The following is an 18507-nucleotide window of genomic DNA, read 5'->3' on the forward strand; positions in this document are numbered from 1 at the left end:
ACCACTTCCCTTGCTTGTTAAACAAGGCCATTAAATTGCATTATGAGCTGGCCTCTGAAATGGCTTTTACGTGTCATTGCTTGCATCTGTTGGAGGGTGTTTCTGGTCTCTCTGTCTATGTTCTTGTTTCTTTACATTATGCCAGAATAAGTCAGTGGAAATATTGAGAGGGACATGGAGAGATGCAGCAGAAACAGAGAGATGGCTGACTGCCATGCTCCTAGATGATCTGTTTCTGATTGAAGCATCATCATCATCATCACCACCATCACTGATCAATGAGCTTCATCTAAAGCAGATGATTTGGGGACTATGTGACAGCACAGAGATTCTATTCATACTTGAATTAGAAAAAAAACATTTCCACTGAAAAAAAAAACATTTCCACTGGAAATAATGGCAAGGAGAGACAGAACAGACAGAACAAAGGCTGGGAGTTACATGTAGTGACAGACAGCTGATACAAAACTCCTTAATTTCTTCTCAGAAGGAACTTCAAAGCCTTTACTCTTAAGACACTGCAGCACATCCCATGATTTGGATGAACCACATAGTTAATGGGGCCTCCTGTCAAACTGGCCTCATCATGTGCCTAACTATTTACACTGGGAGACTGTGAATGGCCTAATTGACGTGGTCACAGTGCTGTCAAAGTATAGTCTGAGGCTGGTTGTTACCCCATTAAACCTCAGAGGGAAGAGAATGATATGTGTCACATGTTTAAGACCCCTGACTGGGGTTGTGCACTCGCCAGTGCTCTGGAGGAATCTGCCAGGCCATCCGTTGTGCTGTTTGGGAAGTTCCGCGGACAGAGAAATATAAGGGTGATGTTGGATAGGGGGGAAGAGATGACTAGCACCATTCCCAGAAATAATGCACTTATGGAAATTACTGGAATGTTCGTGTAAGACAAGAATGAAAATTTGTGCAGGGAAATAGAGGAGTGATCAACAGGACACGTGTAAAGTAAGAGGAGCATGACAGTAGACAATCTCTCTCCCTCTATCCTGTATCATCCCAGTTTCAGGGACTGGCCCTCTTACTGGGTCAGCTGGAAGTGGAAAATTAGCACAAATCCCCCAGGCTGGGATTTATCCGACATCTCTTCCAATTAGCTTCCTGAGCTTCTGGAGATAATTGCAGCGTACAGTGGAGAGACAGGAGCTTCGACAGCCTCGCTGCCGCATTCCCACGTCATTTCCGCAGACAGTCATGCGCTCTGTCACAAAAAGAGACCAGGGAGAGAGAAAGGAAGAGAGAGAGAGGGAGAGAGCGAGGGATATAATGTGTGTGTGTGTGAGGGAGAGAGAGAGAGAGAGAGAGAGAGAGAGAGAGAATTTTGGGATCAACATCCCTACATCTCTACTGGTTAATCCTGCTCGGAGGAGGCCTCTTCCCCAGAGCCTGTTTCGTTAAGTACTTACATACGCCACCAGAAGTCTCGTTGGAGTTAGGAGTTGGTAGAAGTTTTGCATGTGTTGTCATTTATAGCGCTATCATCGTTAATAACGGGGAGGGATTAGTGCAGTCGCCTTTTGATCCTATAATCCTCGCTCTTCGAAATCCCAAAACTTTATCGGCTTGTCTTTCTAACGGACCCACTGATCTTCTGGGAAAGAAAGAAATTGACCTCAAATATGATGCAATGGCTGTGCTGTGAAATATCAGACAGGTGACGGGTAATTCATGGGGCAGAACAGTTGGTCTAATGTGGTACAGGGAGATGAGTGTCACAGGCTCTTATGAGGCTGTAGTCAGGGGAGATTAAAGGACTTCATAAATATGCCCTCCATTTTTTGCCTCTGTATATCACTGGGCTGTTAATAAGTACAACCCATCCGTAACACTGTAATTGCATCTGAAAATGCTCAAGCAACTAGGAACTTCATCTAGCTACCTATACTGTACATCTATACTGTACATCTCCATCGTAGATTTGTCTTAAATTGATTCACATCGAAAACGAATGAATGCAACACATCCTGTAACCTGCAACTGTCAGCATTTCTAATATGCCTGCAACTTAACCAAGCACAACCAATGTTTAGGGCAGTCCTATAGTTTGGAAATAATGACACTCTCTCAGACACACGTGTTACCAACACCTACCATATGTTTGATCCTCTTTGCCATAACGTTAGTGAATCCCAAAAATCACTATCCATAACAAATATTTGATGGATGGCTTTTAAAGGAGGGAACATTTGTTTAAGCTGGAATCGGTACGAGAGTGTTCTGCATGGCTTGGCCAGCTCTATTCATTAACCTGACACTGTCGACCTCCCCATCTCCTCCTCACGATTGATGCTCTACTTTCATTTACGACCGGCCTTCCTTTTCTCTACCACACTTCAAGCAGGGCTGGGCCAGGGAGCGGGTTGGTCTCAGCCATGCAGAAACTGAGAGAGAGAAGCGAGTCGTGATGGCGCATTGGAACTAATTAATGAGCCAGGGTTCCGTTTATGTTAAGCAATGTTTGAGAGAAGAGAACGACAGGAACTTAATTACATGGAGCTGGAGACGAGAATAGCAGCTAACGGTTTCAGTGCAAAGGGGGCTAGGCTGTTTGAAGGGACTTGTGGTTTAGTAGAGGCTTTTGCTAGCTCACACTCATAGTGCTGCCTGCCTGCTGTCCCTGAGTGGACGTTAAACCCTGTGTCACATTGTTTCTATGATTTGGGAGCATTGTATTTCTTATGGGTGATGTGTCCAAGGGGCTGTAGCATGTTAGAGATTATTCTTCTTTATTCTCCTCTCTGTGAGGAGAGGGCTGGGTTGTCCTGAATAACCCAGCATCATGGCTCAGACCCTTCTAGAGTCATGAGAAATGGGGCCCATAGCTACTTTGGTGTTCACCTGAATGGAATGGTACAGTACCAAGACAAATTAGTATCACAGGCCACGCTGTACCATATGTTGACCACCATTTTTCTTAAGGCAATCAATCAGTCATGATGTTTGATGTTATTACTAGATAAATGTGATCGTTCAGTATCCAGAGCGTGTGTGTGTATTTGGTGTTCCCTGTGATCGTTCAGTATCCAGAGCGTGTGTGTGTATCTGGTGTTCCCTGTGATCGTTCAGTATCCAGAGCGTGTGTGTGTATTTGGTGTTCCCTGTGATCGTTCAGTATCCAGAGCATGTGTGTGTATCTGGTGTTCCCTGTGATCGTTCAGTATCCAGAGCGTGTGTGTGTATCTGGTGTTCCCTGTGATCGTTCAGTATCCAGAGCGTGTGTGTGTATCTGGTGTTCCCTGTGATCGTTCAGTATCCAGAGCGTGTGTGTGTATTTGGTGTTCCCTGTGAGTGTTGGATCCCGTTGGGTTATTTAGAAAGTCTCCTGACCTGGGGAGATGGGGCTGGAGGGGGGTTGGTGGGGGTGTCAGGAAGTGAGCCTGAGGTTAGCTCGGGGAGCCCGCAAGAACATTTTGCTGCCATAAAACAAAGCTGGGTTTCCAAATACCTCAGTGATAGATTTATGAACTTCAGACTGGGGAAAAGAGAGCAGTGTTTATTTAAGATGCTTAGATGTGATCCTTTTTTAAGGCTGGCTGCAATTTAGAGATGAAAAAAAGAAGAATGGGCTTTAGAATAGACTACAGGAATAGGCTAACTATAGGAATAGGCTAACTACAGGAATAGGCTAACTACAGGAAGTCACAGTGTAGGAGTAGAGTGAGTGAGTGAGTGAGTGAGTGAGTGAGTGAGTGAGTGAGTGAGAGAGAGAGAGAGAGAGAGAGAGAGAGAGAGAGAGAGAGAGAGAGAGAGAGAGAGAGAGAGAGAGAGACCATTCCATGCATCTTGGGGTCAGTGCGTTGGCGTTTGTAAAGCCGAGGAGGAAGTTATTAACTCAGGGTCATGGAGCGAACTATGAGCCTTGGCTATGGCCCTCCCTTGCCTCCCTACCTCCCTCCCACACATGTGCTGTGAGGCCCTGCTCCTCCACCCAGACCTCAAGGGACCCGTCAGGTGCAAAGGACACTGGGAATTTAACAGGGCTCCCCACACTTCTCTGAAACGAGACACATGGGTCAGTGGCCTGCATGTGCCCAGCATCTGAGAACAATGTTATGGACACCTATAGAGTTCTCAATAGTAAAAAAAAGAGCATCTACAACAGTAGAATCTCTAGCCTGGCCTCAGAGCTATACGAAACATCTGTAATTCACCTATTTCTTCACACCTCCAAGACATATGATACCAACTAACGGTCTAGTTACTTTAGACAGAAACAAAAGTAGGGAAGTTGGTCAGGGAGGATGGGTGGGCGTAATCCAAGACTGTCTAGCAAGCTAAAGGTTGCGTGTTCGAGTAATGTCGGGGACAACTCAGGGACAACTGTAGCATGTTAGCTAACCCTTATTCTAAACATAACCCAATTGGGTGTAATCTGCAATCCAATGATTGTGTGTTTGAGTCATGTCGGGGACAACTGTAGCATTTGTATAACCCAATTCACCTAACATTCTACGTAAATTCACCTAACCTTTTAGTTCCCTTAACCTTTATTGTACATTATCCTAACCTTTGTTGTTAGTTCTCCTAACTGTCAATGTATATTCTCCTCCTTTGTTGTTATGGCACAACATGCAACCTAATTTCAGAGACAGACTGACAATAGTACACTCTTGGAAAAAATGGCACTATGTAGAACCTAAAATGGTTCTTCGGCTGTCTCCATAGGAGAACCCTTTGAAGAATCCAAGTAGAACCCTTTTGGTTCCAGGTAGAATCCTTTTGGGTTTCATGTAGGACCCTTTCCACAGAGATTTCTCCCTGGAACCAAAAAGGGTTCTCCTACGGGGACAGCCGAACAACCCTTTTGGAACTCTTTCTTCGAAGAGTGTATATGTCCTCCAAGACGTATTATAAGTTACGTCATCTAATTCATGTGTTACTGTATGACCGGGTAAGACGTATGATACCATACATCTTATAATTTGAATGATATTTTACGACCGTTATTCCATTAATAATGTTTCCTAACGTAATATACAGTATCATACTAAATGGAGTGTCACAGATTTACATACAGAATAATACGAATTGCCCTGACACCAAATTGGAATCTCAGAAGCCTTTGTTTTTGTTTATTCTATCCATATCAAGCAGAGGTATCTGGTTTAAGTCAGAAGTCTTCAGAAGTTTTATTAGTGTGATATACTGTAGAAAGATAAGATGTTTGTAAACATGCAGTATATCTATCATAATCATGTGATTACAGTACATGACATCAATTGCCTGATGTATTTTGTGTTTAGTAATAAAACCCACGTCTCTAAATATAACAAATATGGATTCAGTTTACAGAGAGGAATGTAGAAAACTCCAGGCGGTCACAAAGTGTTGTTACGCCAACGCATTTAAACAGGTAGTTATTTATTATGATGGATTCCAGGGTTTCAGCGCTCACCAGGCCCTCACCTGCTCTGCTGTCTGGAGTAGCAGCGAGCCTCAGACCAGACTGGCTAACCTCAATACGTCTCTGGGACAGACGCAAAGGAAAGAATGGTCACACTGCTGACGACAGCTTGGTTTTGTGTATGTCGAGGGAGAGGGGGCAGGGAGGGCATGAGTGGGGGAAAAAGAGCTGAGTTAGTAAGAAAAGATCAATGTGCCTATGCTTGGGCTGGGCATGGTGGTCAGCCAACCCTCCTCCTCAGAACCACAAAAAGCCTCATACCAAAGAGGCGGCTGCCAAAGCCACAACTCTTATAGGGGAAACCTTGACCATGTGAGACGCAGCTCAACCCAAACATCCACAGCGACACCAATGAGCCATCAAAACACAGCATACCTTCCCTGCTATACTGCGACTTTCCCAGCCTCAGGACACACATCTTAATGTAGCTCAGTTTGTAGAGCATGGTGGTTCAATCCCCACTGTGGACCAGTCTGAAAAAAGTATTAGAATGGGTTTACTCACTAAGTTGCTCTAGATAAGAGGTTCTGCTAAATGATGGAAATGTAACATTAAATGTAATCTTGTTGCCTAACTTACATTCTGAGAAATCCCCTAAACTGCATTATGACACAGTGATCAATCCTTTACTTGTCACTCACCCACTTAACTCAGTCACTGTGGAACCACATAGAAATCCCCTGATGGGAAAGCCATGTCTATAGGGAGAACTTTTCTGTACATTCAGTGGCATGCTGTATTCTCTGAAGGAGATCCCACTTATCTCCGGTAGAACTCTTGTTTCTCTGGACAGGAGTTCTTTCTAGTCTAGTTGGTTGTAGACAGGACCTCTCTCTCTGGTCTAGCTGATCACCATTGTGACTCGTGTCCAGGGTATCCAACGTCTCATTCCTGCCCAGAGAATAGCATGAAAGCGTACAGTATTTTTATAACCCAGTGATCACTGACTAACCTAATTACACACTAATCAATCAAGCGTGTTGAATCTGTGCCAGGCCCGGATGTGGCCTCGCTCCCTCTGCTCCCTCTGCTCCCTCTATCCCAGTGCATCTGTTCAAGGGCTCTACCATTGCCCACTTGTTTAAAATTCACACGCCGCACGCTTCTTTTTATACTGGCTTGTTGATTCCCACCCCGGGGTCACCTTCCAGAGAATGGACTGAGCCGCAACCTCTTGGCCTGTAGCAGTGCAGGCCCTGGCTTGATGATTGGTGGAGAGTTGAGTAGGCAGAAGGTAGAAAAGGGTTTTGGTCAGCTATCTCATGACCTGGCTGCCTGAGAGGAACAATGAAGGATGACCTGAATACTACAGTGTAACAAGAATGTTTCAGCGCATGTGAATACTCTGTACAGGAAGAGGTACGTATGGACAGTATTAGTGTAATATACTGCTGGTAGGTGTCTAGACTGTTATTTTATGCATTATAGTTAGTAATAAAAAAAAGATAGCATGCATTGGCTATAGTTAGGAGGAATACATTCACAAATCCAAAAAGGTTTTAGTTCAGTCATTGTTCCTGAACTACAAAGCCAAAGGGCTCTCCTCCAAGGTGCCCTCTGTGTTACAATATTGATATGTTTATTTCCTGTAAACCAGTTTGTCATCACTCCACAAGGTGATTCATGGGAAGGGGGGGTGGTGTGTGGGGGCAGAGAGACAAGGCAGTAAATATATGGCATCAGTAATTTACGGTTAGTGTACGATCCTTGAGAAATATTTCAATTCAGCCCGATGGTACTCATAAAGAAAGACAGACAGGCCTACAGAGGAGAGAAGAAGCATCTCTCCCTCCCTGTTCTCTGAATCAGTCACACCCATTGATCTTTGCTGCACTCTACACATCTACATGGTGTCTTTCTCTTTCACACGTAAGAAAATGAGAAAGAAAACTTATTTTATTATGTAGCTCTTTTATTCCCTCTTTCTTTCTGTCTTTCAACTAAACGTCAGCCACTCTCTCATGACATTTCTGTAATTAAAGCCAAATGGCATCCCTCGATAGGCTTCCAGCTGCATACGTTTAATTCCATACAATCAAAGTGTCCTGGTTAACTACTCGCTGTCACGGCTACCAAAGCTATTTGTCACAACAGAGACAAAAGGAACATTTATGAGCAATAAAGAATATCACTTAAACAGTTTTACCTCGTTAAGACTTCTTCAAAGAGAAAACAAAATAAAACATATACCATTTCACAAACAATGGTAATTGTAAAGACTATTTTCAGAAACCAACGTTTGCAGTGTAGACTTCAATGTGTTCTGTGTTAAAGTCAAAGGCAGTCCTATTGGGAACCGCATAGAAATAAACCAGGGTCAACTTCATACACATTAAAGCTTAACATTTCTGAGGTTGACACTTGTGGAGAAAATACAACCACGGTGACCTGATACGTGGCACCTGATACGTGACACCTGATACGTGGCACCTGATACGTGGCACCTGATGTGGCACCTGATGTGGCACCTGATACGTGGTACCTGATACGTGGCACCTGATATGTGGTACCTGATACGTGACACCTGATATGTGGTACCTGATATGTGACACCTGATACGTGGCACCTGATACGTGGTACCTGATACGTGGCACCTGATACGTGGCACCTGATACGTGGCACCTGATACGTGGCACCTGATACGTAGCACCTGATACGTGGCACCTGATACGTAGCACCTGATACGTGGCACCTGATACGTGGCACCTGATACGTGGCACCTGATACGTGGCACCAGATACGTGGTACCTGAAACGTGGCACCTGATACGTGGCACCTGATACGTGGCACCTGATATGTGGTACCTGATGTGGCACCTGATATGTGGTACTTGATGTGGCACCTGATACGTGGCACCTGATACGTGGCACCTGATACGTGGTACCTGATACGTGGCACCTGATACTTGGCACCTGATACGTGGTACCTGATACGTGGCACCTGATACGTGGCACCTGATACGTGGTACCTGATACGTGGTACCTGATGTGGCACCTGATATGTGGCACCTGATATGTGGTACCTGATACGTGGCACCTGATACTTGGCACCTGATACGTGGTACCTGATACGTGGCACCTGATACGTGGCACCTGATACGTGGTACCTGATACGTGGCACCTGATACGTGGCACCTGATACTTGGCACCTGATACGTGGTACCTGATACGTGGCACCTGCTACTATACTTGGCACCTGATACGTGGCACCTGATACGGGGCACCTGATACTTGGCACCTGATACGTGGTACCTGATACGTGGCACCTGATACGTGGTACCTGATACGTGGCACCTGATACGTGGCACCTGATACGTGGCACCTGATACGTGGCACCTGATACGTGGCACCTGATGTGGCACCTGATACGTGGTACCTGATACGTGGCACCTGATACGTGGCACCTGATACGTGGCACCTGATACGTGGCACCTGATGTGGTACCTGATGTGGAACCTGATACGTGGTACCTGATGTGGTACCTGATGTGGCACCTGATACGTGGCACCTGATACGTGGCGCCTGATACATGGTGCCTGATACGTGGTACCTGATGTGGCATCTGATACGTGGCACCTGATACGTGGCACCTGATACGTGGCACCTGATACGTGGCACCTGATACGTGGCACCTGATACATGGTACCTGATACGTGGTACCTGATACGTGGGACCTGATACGTGGCACGTGATACGTGGCACCTGATACGTGGTACCTGATGTGGCACCTGATGTGGCACCTGATACGTGGCACCTGATACGTGGTACCTGATACGTGGTACTTGATACGTGGGACCTGATACGTGGCACCTGATACGTGGTACCTGATACGTGGCACCTGATGTGGCACCTGACCTCGTGGTACCTGATCGTGGCACCTGATACGTGGCACCTGATACGTGGCACCTGATACGTGGCACCTGATACGTGGCACCTGATGTGGTACCTGATGTGGAACCTGATACGTGGTACCTGATACGTGGTACCTGATGTGGCACCTGATACGTGGTACCTGATACGTGGCACCTGATACGTGGCACCTGATACGTGGCACCTGATACGTGGCACCTGATACGTGGCACCTGATACGTGGCACCTGATACGTGGCACCTGATGTGGTACCTGATGTGGAACCTGATACGTGGTACCTGATGTGGTACCTGATGTGGCACCTGATACGTGGCACCTGATGTGGTACCTGATGTGGAACCTGATACGTGGTACCTGATGTGGTACCTGATGTGGCACCTGATACGTGGCACCTGATGTGGTACCTGATGTGGAACCTGATACGTGGTACCTGATGTGGTACCTGATGTGGCACCTGATACGTGGCACCTGATACGTGGCACCTGATACATGGTACCTGATACGTGGTACCTGATACGTGGGACCTGATACGTGGCACCTGATACGTGGCACCTGATACGTGGTACCTGATGTGGCACCTGATGTGGCACCTGATACGTGGTACCTGATACGTGGCACCTGATACGTGGCACCTGATACGTGGCACCTGATACGTGGCACCTGATACGTGGTACCTGATGTGGCACCTGATACGTGACACCTGATATGTGGCACCTGATACATGGCACCTGATACGTGGTACCTGATACGTGGTACCTGATGTGGCACCTGATATGTGGCCCCTGATATGTGGTACCTGATACGTGGCACCTGATACGTGGCACCTGATACGTGGCACCTGATACGTGGCACCTGATACGTGGTACCTGATACGTGGCACCTGATATGTGGTACCTGATACGTGGCACCTGATACGTGGCACCTGATACGTGGCACCTGATACATGGCACCTGATACGTGGCACCTGATACATAGCACCTGATACGTGGCACCTGATACATGGCACCTGATACGTGGTGCCTGATGTGGCACCTGATGTGGCACCTGATACGTGGTACCTGATGTGGCACCTGATACGTGACACCTGATATGTGGCACCTGATACATGGCACCTGATACGTGGTACCTGATACGTGGTACCTGATGTGGCACCTGATATGTGGCCCCTGATATGTGGCACCTGATACGTGGCACCTGATACGTGGCACCTGATACGTGGCACTTGATACGTGGTACCTGATACGTGGCACCTGATATGTGGTACCTGATACGTGGCACCTGATACGTGGCACCTGATACGTGGCACATGATACATGGCACCTGATACGTGGCACCTGATACATGGCACCTGATACGTGGTGCCTGATGTGGCACCTGATGTGGCACCTGATACGTGGTACCTGATACATGGCACCTGATACGTGGCACCTGATACGTGGTACCTGATACGTGGTACCTGATACGTGGCACCTGATATGTGGCACCTCTGTGTCTGATACGTGGCACCTGATGTGGCACCTGATACGTGGTACCTGATACGTGGCACCTGATACGTGGCACCTGATACGTGGCACCTGATGTGGTACCTGATGTGGCACCTGATACGTGGTACCTGATGTGGTACCTGATGTGGCACCTGATACGTGGCACCTGATACGTGGCACCTGATACACGGTACCTGATACGTGGTACCTGATGTAGCACCTGATACGTGGCACCTGATACGTGGCACCTGATACGTGGCACCTGATACGTGGCACCTGATACGTGGCACCTGATACATGGTACCTGATACGTGGTACCTGATACGTGGGACCTGATACGTGGCACGTGATACGTGGCACCTGATACGTGGTACCTGATGTGGCACCTGATGTGGCACCTGATACGTGGCACCTGATACGTGGTACCTGATACGTGGTACTTGATACGTGGGACCTGATACGTGGCACCTGATACGTGGTACCTGATACGTGGCACCTGATGTGGCACCTGATACGTGGTACCTGATACGTGGCACCTGATACGTGGCACCTGATACGTGGCACCTGATACGTGGCACCTGATACGTGGCACCTGATGTGGTACCTGATGTGGAACCTGATACGTGGTACCTGATACGTGGTACCTGATGTGGCACCTGATACGTGGTACCTGATACGTGGCACCTGATACGTGGCACCTGATACGTGGCACCTGATACGTGGCACCTGATACGTGGCACCTGATACGTGGCACCTGATGTGGTACCTGATGTGGAACCTGATACGTGGTACCTGATGTGGTACCTGATGTGGCACCTGATACGTGGCACCTGATGTGGTACCTGATGTGGAACCTGATACGTGGTACCTGATGTGGTACCTGATGTGGCACCTGATACGTGGCACCTGATGTGGTACCTGATGTGGAACCTGATACGTGGTACCTGATGTGGTACCTGATGTGGCACCTGATACGTGGCACCTGATACGTGGCACCTGATACATGGTACCTGATACGTGGTACCTGATACGTGGGACCTGATACGTGGCACCTGATACGTGGCACCTGATACGTGGTACCTGATGTGGCACCTGATGTGGCACCTGATACGTGGTACCTGATACGTGGCACCTGATACGTGGCACCTGATACGTGGCACCTGATACGTGGCACCTGATACGTGGTACCTGATGTGGCACCTGATACGTGACACCTGATATGTGGCACCTGATACATGGCACCTGATACGTGGTACCTGATACGTGGTACCTGATGTGGCACCTGATATGTGGCCCCTGATATGTGGTAGCTGATACGTGGCACCTGATACGTGGCACCTGATACGTGGCACCTGATACGTGGCACCTGATACGTGGTACCTGATACGTGGCACCTGATATGTGGTACCTGATACGTGGCACCTGATACGTGGCACCTGATACGTGGCACCTGATACATGGCACCTGATACGTGGCACCTGATACATAGCACCTGATACGTGGCACCTGATACATGGCACCTGATACGTGGTGCCTGATGTGGCACCTGATGTGGCACCTGATACGTGGTACCTGATGTGGCACCTGATACGTGACACCTGATATGTGACACCTGATACATGGCACCTGATACGTGGTACCTGATACGTGGTACCTGATGTGGCACCTGATATGTGGCCCCTGATATGTGGCACCTGATACGTGGCACCTGATACGTGGCACCTGATACGTGGCACTTGATACGTGGTACCTGATACGTGGCACCTGATATGTGGTACCTGATACGTGGCACCTGATACGTGGCACCTGATACGTGGCACATGATACATGGCACCTGATACGTGGCACCTGATACATGGCACCTGATACGTGGTGCCTGATGTGGCACCTGATGTGGCACCTGATACGTGGTACCTGATACATGGCACCTGATACGTGGCACCTGATACGTGGTACCTGATACGTGGTACCTGATACGTGGCACCTGATACGTGGTACCTGATACGTGGCACCTGATACGTGGCACCTGATATGTGGCACCTCTGTGTCTGATACGTGGCACCTGATGTGGCACCTGATACGTGGTACCTGATACGTGGCACCTGATACGTGGCACCTGATACGTGGCACCTGATGTGGTACCTGATGTGGCACCTGATACGTGGTACCTGATGTGGTACCTGATGTGGCACCTGATACGTGGCACCTGATACGTGGCACCTGATACATGGTACCTGATACGTGGTACCTGATGTAGCACCTGATACGTGGCACCTGATACGTGGCACCTGATACGTGGCACCTGATACGTGGCACCTGATACGTGGCACCTGATACATGGTACCTGATACGTGGTACCTGATACGTGGCACCTGATACATGGCACCTGATACGTGGCACCTGATACGTGATACCTGATGTGGCACCTGATATGGCACCTGATACGTGGTACCTGATACGTGGCACCTGATACGTGGCACCTGATACGTGGCACCTGATACGTGGCACCTGATACGTGGCACCTGATACATGGTACCTGATACGTGGTACCTGATACGTGGCACCTGATACGTGGCACCTGATACGTGGCACCTGATACGTGGTACCTGATGTGGCACCTGATACGTGGCACCTGATACGTGGTACCTGATACGTGGCACCTGATACGTGGCACCTGATACGTGGCACCTGATACGTGGCACCTGATACGTGGTACCTGATGTGGCACCTGATACGTGGCACCTGATACGTGGCACCTGATACATGGCACCTGATACGTGGTACCTGATGTGGCACCTGATACGTGGCACCTGATACGTGGTACCTGATACGTGGCACCTGATACGTGGTACCTGATGTGGCACCTGATGTGGCACCTGATACGTGGTACCTGATACGTGGCACCTGATACGTGGCACCTGATACGTGGTAACTGATACGTGGCACCTGATACGTGGCACCTGATACGTGGCACCTGATACGTGGCACCTGATACGTGGTACCTGATACGTGGCACCTGATACGTGGCACCTGATACATGGCACCTGATACGTGGCACCTGATACGTGGTACCTGATACGTGGCATCTGATACGTGGTACCTGATACGTGGCACCTGATACATGACACCTGATACGTGGTACCTGATGTGGCACCTGACGTGACACCTGATACGTGGCACCTGATACGTGGTACCTGATACGTGGCACCTGATACGTGGCACCTCTGTGTCACCTGATACGTGGTACCTGATACGTGGCACCTGATACTTGGCACCTCTGTGTCACCTGATACGTGGTACCTGATACGTGGCACCTGATACTTGGCACCTCTGTGTCACCTGATACGTGGTACCTGATACGTGGCACCTGATACGTGGCACCTCTGTGTCACCTGATACGTGGTACCTGATGTGGCACCTGATACGTGGCACCTGATACGTGGTACCTGATACGTGGCACCTGATACGTGGTACCTGATGTGGCACCTGATGTGGCACCTGATACGTGGTACCTGATACGTGGCACCTGATGTGGCACCTGATACGTGGTAACTGATACGTGGCACCTGATACGTGGCACCTGATACGTGGCACCTGATACGTGGCACCTGATACGTGGTACCTGATACGTGGTACCTGATACGTGGCACCTGATACTTGGCACCTCTGTGTCACCTGATACGTGGTACCTGATACGTGGCACCTGATACGTGGCACCTCTGTGTCACCTGATACGTGGCACCTGATACTTGGCACCTCTGTGTCACCTGATACGTGGTACCTGATACTTGGCACCTCTGTGTCATAGGTTCCTTCAGATGTATGTTTTCCCCAACACAAATCAAATCAAACGGTATTTGTCACATGTGCCAAACACAACATGTATAGACCTTGCCGTGAAACGTGACCTTTAGAAAGCATGGTGACTGTGGGATCCCATGAAGTCTCTACAACCATGAACGCAGCACAGGGATTTTTTGGACTCATTTCCCCTTATTTTGACTCAGTTACACACGTAGGCCAACACTGAGCCTAATTCACACACACACATGAACTCGTCCAGTGACCCTTTCGTGTTCTCATCAATTCTAGGCTTACCGGTTTTTCTTTCCATAGTGAAACATGTACCAACCACATCACGCCCTGTGATTGGGAATAGAGATGGCAGCTTCCTCGGCTCCCCTGGGAGATCTCACTGTAAATCCCACAAAGATGACTGTCCCTCAGTTAGTTTGGATGCTGCTGTCAGAGATAATGAGCTGTGTGTTTATTGTGGTGGTTGATGGTACAGACTGGCCCTACACTTCTTTTATAGCGTATCTAGGCATTGCCCGTGATGCTGAGTTGGGTTGGGTTCCATATCGTGCTGGGTTCTAGGGTTCCATGTCATGCTGGGTTCTAGGGCTCCTGTGCAGAATCTCAGACAAGAAGGAGAGGGAGGCATCTCTTTGCCTTATTGTTCATTTTTAATCTATCATTCCTCCTGGTCTTGGTCATATCAAGCACGCCAATGAACACAGAGAATACTGATCCACATCATAGAGAACACCCCCACCAATAAACAATCAAGAAATCTATCAAACATATTGGTTAAATCAGATGTGGTCAGAGAGAGAAAAGGCCTTCATAAAATGATGTTTCCCTGTAGATATTGTACCTCTTGTAGAACCATAAGGAAATGCTCTAACGTTGGATGCCCTCAGACTTTAGGACCTATGATGTAGAACTTGTACCTCTTGTAGAACCATAAGGAAATGCTCTAACGTTGGATGCCCTCAGACTTTAGGACCTATGATGTAGAACTTGTACCTCTTGTAGAACCATAAGGAAATGCTCTAACGTTGGATGCCCTCAGACTTTAGGACCTATGATGTAGAACTTGTACCTCTTGTAGAACCATAAGGAAATGCTCTAACGTTGGATGCCCTCAGACTTTAGGACCTATGATGTAGAACTTGTACCTCTTGTAGAACCATAAGGAAATGCTCTAACGTTGGATGCCCTCAGACTTTAGGACCTATGATGTAGAACTTGTACCTCTTGTAGAACCATAAGGAAATGCTCTAACGCTGGATGCCCTCAGACTTTAGGACCTATGATGTAGAACTTGTACCTCTTGTAGAACAATAAGGAAATGCTCTAACGTTGGATGCCCTCAGACTTTAGGACCTATGATGTAGAACTTGTACCTCTTGTAGAACCATAAGGAAATTCTCTAACGGTGGATGCCCTCAGACTTTAGGACCTATGATGTAGAACTTGTACCTCTTGTAGAACCATAAGGAAATGCTCTAACGTTGGATGCCCTCAGACTTTAGGACCTATGATGTAGAACTTGTACCTCTTGTAGAACCATAAGGAAATTCTCTAACGGTGGATGCCCTCAGACTTTAGGACCTATTATGTAGAACTTGTACCTCTTGTAGAACCATAAGGAAATGCTCTAACGTTGGGTGCCCTCAGACTTTAGGACCTATGATGTAGAACTTGTACCTCTTGTAGAACCATAAGGAAATGCTCTAACGTTGGGTGCCCTCAGACTTTAGGACCTATGATGTAGAACTTGTACCTCTTGTAGAACCATAAGGAAATGCTCTAACGTTGGATGCCCTCAGACTTTAGGACCTATGATGTAGAACTTGTACCTCTTGTAGAACCATAAGGAAATGCTCTAACGTTGGTGCCCTCAGACTTTAGGACCTATGATGTAGAACTTGTACCTCTTGTAGAACCATAAGGAAATGCTCTGTAGAACCACGGTGGATGCCCTCAGACTTTAGGACCTATGATGTAGAACTTGTACCTCTTGTAGAACCATAAGGAAATGCTCTAACGGTGGATGCCCTCAGACTTTAGGACCTATGATGTAGAACTTGTACCTCTTGTAGAACCATAAGGAAATGCTCTAACGTTGGATGCCCTCAGACTTTAGGACCTATGATGTAGAACTTGTACCTCTTGTAGAACCATAAGGAAATGCTCTAACGTTGGGTGCCCTCAGACTTTAGGACCTATGATGTAGAACTTGTACCTCTTGTAGAACCATAAGGAAATGCTCTAACGGTGGATGCCCTCAGACTTTAGGACCTATGATGTAGAACTTGCCCTACTAATGGAGTTGTTTATATCTTACAGTGTTCTTGCAATTAGATTTATTTTGGAAAAACATCCCGCGTCTTGAAAGTACGCCTTGGAGAACATATATCCACTATCAGATGTCAAAATATCACCTCGCCAGAGACTTTATAGAACAAAATCACGCTATTAATGAATTGTGTTGTGTCGGGATCTAAAAAGTTCATTCAACAGAGAGGAGGTGACTACAACAACAAATGACTCCAAAGATAAGCCATGTGGACATATAAATTAGATTCCATATCCCTGTTTAAACAAAGAATTAGATATCACCTCCTTCCTATAGGCCACATTTAGAATGTTATACAACAGCACTGTCAATATTAGAGTTAGCCACACATATAGAGTTAGCATATAGAGTTAGCCACACATATAGAGTTAGCATATAGAGTTAGCCACACATATAGAGTTAGCCACACATATAGAGTTAGCCACACATATAGAGTTAGCCACACATATAGAGTTAGCCACACATATAGAGTTAGCCACACATATAGAGTTAGCCACACATATAGAGTTAGCCACACATATAGAGTTAGCCACACATATAGAGTTAACATATAGAGTTAGCCACACATATAGAGTTAGCCACACATATAGAGTTAACATATAGAGTTAACATATAGAGTTAACATATAGAGTTAGCCACACATATAGAGTTAACATATAGAGTTAACATATAGAGTTAACATATAGAGTTAGCCACACATATAGAGTTAACATATAGAGTTAGCCACACATATAGAGTTAACATATAGAGTTAACATATAGAGTTAACATATAGAGTTAGCCACACATATAGAGTTAACATATAGAGTTAACATATAGAGTTAGCCACACATATAGAGTTAGCCACACATATAGAGTTAGCATATAGAGTTAGCCACACATATAGAGTTAGCCACACATATAGAGTTAGCATATAGAGTTAGCATATAGAGTTAGCCACACATATAGAGTTAGCATATAGAGTTAGCCACACATATAGAGTTAGCCACACATATAGAGTTAGCATATAGAGTTAGCCACACATATAGAGTTAGCCACACATATAGAGTTAGCCACACATATAGAGTTAGCCACACATATAGAGTTAGCCACACATATAGAGTTAGCCACACATATAGAGTTAGCCACACATATAGAGTTAGCCACACATATAGAGTTAGCCACACATATAGAGTTAGCCACACATATAGAGTTAGCCACACATATAGAGTTAGCCACACATATAGAGTTAGCCACACATATAGAGTTTAGCCACACATATAGAGTTAGCCACACATATAGAGTTAGCCACACATATAGAGTTAGCCACACATATAGAGTTAGCCACACATATAGAGTTAGCCACACATATAGAGTTAGCCACACATATAGAGTTAGCCACACATATAGAGTTAGCCACACATATAGAGTTAGCCACACATATAGAGTTAGCCACACATATAGAGTTAGCCACACATATAGAGTTAGCCACACATATAGAGTTAGCCACACATATAGAGTTAGCCACACATATAGAGTTAGCCACACATATAGAGTTAGCCACCACACATATAGAGTTAGCCACACATATAGAGTTAGCCACACATAT

This window comes from Oncorhynchus nerka, linkage group LG24, assembly GCF_034236695.1.
Source record: "Oncorhynchus nerka isolate Pitt River linkage group LG24, Oner_Uvic_2.0, whole genome shotgun sequence".
Classification (NCBI taxonomy): Eukaryota; Metazoa; Chordata; class Actinopteri; order Salmoniformes; family Salmonidae; genus Oncorhynchus; species Oncorhynchus nerka.